Source organism: Rhagoletis pomonella, unplaced genomic scaffold (genome assembly GCF_013731165.1).
Source record: "Rhagoletis pomonella isolate Grant_MI unplaced genomic scaffold, Rhpom_1.0 Rhpom_scaffold_00013, whole genome shotgun sequence".
Taxonomy (NCBI): domain Eukaryota; kingdom Metazoa; phylum Arthropoda; class Insecta; order Diptera; family Tephritidae; genus Rhagoletis; species Rhagoletis pomonella.
Genome location: NW_023458567.1, coordinates 12717506 through 12723710, shown reverse-complemented (window position 1 = coordinate 12723710; position 6205 = coordinate 12717506). Strand labels below are relative to the sequence as shown.

Here is a 6205-nt window from a genome sequence, read left to right as displayed (position 1 = left end):
TATTGTCGTGGAACATTTTAACTCATCAACTCCCGCCTGAAAGGGTCGTCATGAAAACCCTTAAAAAGCAAATTAAGAAAGTCATGAAAAGATTAAAATCTTCTAGAGAAATATTCTTCGAATTCTTTTACTAAGGGCCTTATCAGGCGAAATCTTCATGCCACCAATGTAAAAGTCTCTAAAAATTAAAATAAAAAAATCTATGCCAAGAGAAAATAACAAAATAACCCGTTTTTAATAAATTTTTGTACATAAATATAAAAAATTTAGATTTTATTTTACTCATTCAGCCTTATCCTGAGTTTTGCTCGAAAAAAATACATCCGAAAATTTTTCATCCGCCCATAGTAAATACACGGAAAACAAAAAAATTAAAGTAAACCGGTTCGGGGAAAATTAAACTCATGATAAGGCTGATTACTTTTTATTTTATTTAGGACCCCCAGTAAAATTTTCCAAAGAAATTTTCTAGAACTTAGCAATTCTCTAAAAAACTTCCAAATTTGCTTTTTGGGGCGTTTCTTCAAGCAAGGTTCATCTTTTCAGGAGGGAGATAACGGGTTAAAATGTTCTACGAAAATATTTCCTATGAAAATTTATGGCTTATTCATAAAAAATATAGTAGGTGTATAGCAGAGCTGTGTAAGTGTGAAATCATTTTCAATTTTAAATCAACAATTTTTTTCTATCCAGTTTTCATTACTTATTCTTCGCTTACGATTGAGGTTTAAAATTGTTGAATTTTCCATTCTCTCAAAGCAGTTATGAATTCACACATCAACATATTCATAGCAAGATTGAAAAAACCAATGCCCAATCAAAAAAAGGTTTAACACTGAATGAGTATTGAAAAGGCTGCAATCTTTTATGTGTGTGCATTCTTTAACTCAGTACCAATCATTAGTTCAAAGACACCCTGGTAAATAACTTTTTGATAAAAAGGAAGATTTTTGACAATTGCTCAATTGTAAAAATTCAAACCGGCGTTACCCAATTTAAGTTTTTTGGTAGAGGGGATTTTATATCATATGTTTGGGATTATATATAAAACAGTTGTATTAAAATTTACGTTTTAAATATAATTCATGTTTTATCTTGAAAATGCTTAAAATTTACATTAAATTAGATAACTACTTCGCATAAGTTTAACATTTAGGTTGATAAAATTTTAGTGAAAATATTTTAAAAATCTTAGTGTCTTTAATAAAAAAATAGCTCATCATAAAAATTGTATCGCCGTTCGGCGTCGGCGTAAGTTTGTAGGTCCCTCCCATTTGTGTGACAGCAAAGGCGCACGCTACAAATCGGAGGAGAAGCTCGGCCAAAACGTAGCAAAAGTGTCAAGGCCAAAATATGATTATTATAAATAAATTTAGTTTCAAACAGGTCGCAACCCTCTTCAAACACCTCAAAAGTATTCCCAATATTATTTAGTTGTGAACCCGCATGAGTGCGAAATTACCATTTTTTACCAGAATTTCCAGATTTTACCGGAAATCATACTTGGTTTTCTGGCAACTGAGAGGACAAATAAGAGAGTAAGTAAGGTCATCTCTTTGTCAGAAGCTACCTGGTGGTAAATTCTGGTAAATGTGTCAAAAGATCCGATGTAGTGTGTTTGACAACCAAATTGTAAACAAAAGAGAAGTGCACTCTGCTAATGCATGTTGAAAAGTAAATAATTCCTTGCTTGAGTGGATGCTAATGAGTTTTGGTTAAATTACAAAACGCTTAAAAAGGTATTAGCCGTCATTTTACGTTTAAAAACTTTAAAACTTTAACACATTACCACCCTATACTCTATATATGATTGACCATTGAACTAAATCGTTGTTTATTTGGGTAAGATTAAAATATATTTTACTATTCAATATTGGAGTTGGTGTGAAACAAAAATTAATAATTTATTGTTATGTATGCAAATGAGAACTACAATTCTGAGCTTATTGAGCATCTCTTAGTCAAAAACAAAGGCAATTTTGCTTGATCAAGTTTCGAATCTAAGAAGAAAATGTTTTTAACAAACAAAAGGTTAATAATAAAATTTGAAGGATTTAAGATATTGCGTATGGTAGCATGAAACGTCACAATCTTCTTAATTGTCAGGCAGTTGATATGGCTACGAAAAAGTGACAATGGAAACACATAGCTGAAGATTTCATACTTACAGTGGGATAAACTTCAAACCTCTAATATAAATTAGTTAAATTTAGTTATTATTTTTTTTTAACAATTTTAAGTTTTCGTTTGGAATAGTTTTCATGAACTTATCTATTAGGAGATCTCTTTGGAAAATTACCGTACATCCGATATCTATTGAAATTTTGACATCCTCACTTTTTGGAAAAAGAAGTTCAAGATACAAGTTTATGTGCATAAAATAAATTAAACAATAAAAGTCTCCTTATTTTTATGGAACTTATAATAGAAAAATTTTTATTTCATTACCCAGACTTTATGAATAGCCTACTCTATAAGTAATAGTAGAAATTCCGAATTAGTAAGTTCAGTCAAGACGTCATTCAAAAGTTTTGAAGAAAATCACTTTTCTCTTTTGTGAAAATTTGGGACTATCTTATGCGAGTATTGTCGACAAAATGTTAGTCTATGAATGACTAAAAATTAACGAATAACGAAATGATTAAAATTAATTAAGCGATCGCTGTGGTGTAGTGGTTAGAAGTGCGCACTACCATCCCGCAGGGTGAGCGTCCGAGCCCAGTTCCGGCCAACAAAAAAAAGAAAATGTTTTTTGTAATAGTGGTCGGCCCCCGGCAGGAGTCGGCGTAAAACTGTAGGTCCCTCCCCTTTGTGCGACAACATCAAGGCGCATGCCACAATCGGAGGAGTAGCTCGGCCAAACACTAACATATGTCGATGGTCCTCTGCAATAACGGCACAATTCAAAATTTCAGGTTTAGAAAAATACATAATTTGAAAGCTTACAGTATGACTGCATATAATCCGGAATAATTACGTTCCAAGACATATTATTGCTAAATTACGAAACAAAAAATCTTTAATTGGCTCTACTGAGATATATGAAATTTTTAGTTGTGTCGATATGTAAGCGCGTTTCTATTATTATTAGTAATCATCAATACAATTTCAAATTACATAAACCCAGTCACAGCCCTTTTTTGTATTCGACGCTTCCAGAAATCACATAATACATAAAATAAATAAAAGCTGTTTTGATTAATATTACATAAACTGGAAACTGTTAAAAATAAGTGCGCTTGTGTACAGAGATTTTAGAACCTATTTAGTTCCTAAAATGTCTGTTTGCAACACATAACAATAAAAATGCACATCAAATTGCTAAGAATGATGAAGGAAATCGATTCAGACATGCCTGTTTAACTGGCCGTGCGTGCTCAAAACAAACACATGTTAATTAAGGAGCTATTCAAGTATTATGTAACCACCAGGGGAAAGCGGGGGTCTTGGTTTGGCAACGGGCAACATTTCTTCAAATAAGTAAAACATTAATTACACACGCACAAATTTTGCCTGCAATTTCCATCACAATTGAACACTGCACTTCACTCTCGTTTCGAATTTTTGAAAGCGTTTTTTAAGCTATTTAGTGGTTTAACACTTCTTGTGGGCACTTGATATTGTAAAAAAAATATGCGCAATTCGATCACTAACTAAATTTTTTTGTAAAGAACGCCCGTTTGCTTTAAATTTGTAAAAATACAAATATTTTTTTATTTTGTTTACATCTGTCATTTGTTACAAATGAAGAAAAGTCCAAGAGTTGCCAAGTATAAATATCTCTATATCTATTTATTAAAATAATAATTTACAATAATAATTTATTTAATTAATACTTTATTAAAATACAAATTTGAAGTGCAAATACATTTGTAAAACTGTTTATCACAAAATGTTATTAATTGTTTGCAAGCATACTATAGTTTTCATGCATTTTGAGAATAAATAATCTAATATGTGTACATATATATCGTCGTTTAAAGTACAAAACCGCGTATCGTCATTCTGCAAAACCGTGTGATTGACATTGGCTGCCAAAAATTGGATTTGCTCACAAAAGCTCTTGGCTCAATTCTTATCCATTCGTCCTGAAATATACTAGCCAGAAATACGTTTGCTTTATAAAAAAGATAACCATTTTGAAATATGGGTGACTTTACTCTCTAGAAAATAATTTATGCAATTACGCGGTTTTGCATTTTCTTGATACGCGGTTTTGTACTTTAAACGACGATATGTATAGCATGTACTTACGGCGGCCGCCGTAGCAGAGTGATTACATGTGCGTACTTCCACTCCATAGGACCATGGTTAAATACCTGGTCAGATCATAACACAAAATAGCAGTCGTCCTTCGGCACGCGATGGCATACCTTCGAGTATATTTCTGCCTTGAAAACTCTTCTTATAAAATCAGAACTCATGCCTCAAGTTTGAGCAGAAGTTCGGCCAAACACTTAGAAAAATATTTTAGCACCAAATATTTATTTGTTTACTTATTTTAAGGGAGATGGCAATCTTCTAGTTTCACATTTTGGGTGCAAAAATTTCAACCCTGATACAACAAATAGTATTAGTACTGAATGATAATGACAGATTGCATTCCCATAAACGTCCAATCATACATGATTGAGTTTTTTTTTTGCATTCACATTCTCTATGTGAATGGGTATCAACCATTCCATAACACACTACATATTTTGTGTTTGCAATTTGTAACCAATCTGAAGAGTGGTTGTTAAATTTTTTAAATCAAACAATCACATTTTTTAAACGAAAAAAATGAGAATGCACACTCAATTGATTCAATCATTACACAGCTCTGGTGTATAGAGCTTTATAAATTGATGTTTTCATACATTTTACAATTTATAAACCATTTATAAAGCTATTTTATTTCTTATGAATAATGCCATTAATGTATAAGTCTTAATCTTTTATTTCCCTCAGACATTTATTATAACGATTGTTTCCACGTTTTTGAAAACTACTTACATGAAAACTTTAGTAGGGCATAAAATAAAAATACGAGCCAACTTTCGTAAATCCATCGAGTGTTTTACTGGAATACTTGTGAAAAATATTACATAATTGTCGCAGAGTGTATAGTAATCAATTTTTAATTACCGCCTAATTCCCACATCACTGACAAAATTCATCATATGACTATTGTCACAATTACTGCGCCTAAAGCACAATATAAACATTGTTTCGCCGTTGTCACTTCCTCAGTAGGTCATAACTATAAAACTGACAATTGTCATACGACAGCTTAAAATAAATTTGCGGCATAGTATTAGGCGCAGTAGTAAAGGCAATAGTCAGCCGCTGAGTTTTGTCAGTGGTGTGGGAATAGGGCGGTTAATGGTGTAAGTGACAGTTTCTCAAGTAGCCATTAGTGATGTGAATGGTATCGAGTATGGAATAGTATATATTTGATACTGTTAAGCAATTTGAGTATTCGATGAGTATTGAAAAAATAGGTTTGTATAGTAACCAATAGTCAGTACTAATTTGTACTGGAACCTGCAAATTTTTACTGGAAAAGCGTATGATAACCCAAACAATTGGCAAGAGAGCACTGAATCGAGAGCGTAGCAACACGGGAGAGCTGCAAATTCTTGCTAGTGAAATTTTTACTAGCAGAAATTAGCTAGCAGAAGAAGAAGAAGAATAAGAGTAAAAAGCCGCCATTTGTTGAATTGGTTCAGCACAAACAAAAGTAAAATGAGTAGAAATCAAAATATTAATGATGTACTGGACTGTATAAGTGCGTGTGTGTAAAGCGAAGCGTTTAAAAATGATTTATAAATAGTAAAATGTTTACAGCAGAATATCAAAACAGTGCAACAGCTGTTCACTTGCAAGTTTTTGCTAGTTTTGTGTTCATTAACTTTTTCTGCTAGTTTTCTGTTCTTCTCAATTTTACGCTCTATTTTGCTTTTACGCTCTCGCTGCAATGTTTTACTGGAGAAGTTACTATACAAACCTATTATGTCGATACTTTCATACTCAAACATCATCGTTAAAATATAATTTCATAGTAAGCGTCGCCAAAGCAAAGTAACGGTAAATTTTACAATGGTAGAATGGAGAATGGTCAGGGAACAGTGTATAACTAGATTTCAAAATGATAATTTACCGGAACATAACGTGGATCAAACAAACAGCAATTCTCTTTGGAGTGATTTTGATCAAAAATCTA

At 32.2% G+C, this 6205-nt stretch overlaps 1 protein-coding gene across 1 annotated transcript in view; it reads right to left on the bottom strand.

Annotated features, from left to right (window-relative positions):
* LOC118748354 (host cell factor-like) overlaps positions 1-6205 on the bottom strand; it is a gene marked incomplete at its 3' end in the record, with an annotated part of 9030 nt that overhangs the window by 2008 nt on the left and 817 nt on the right. The window lies entirely within an intron of this gene.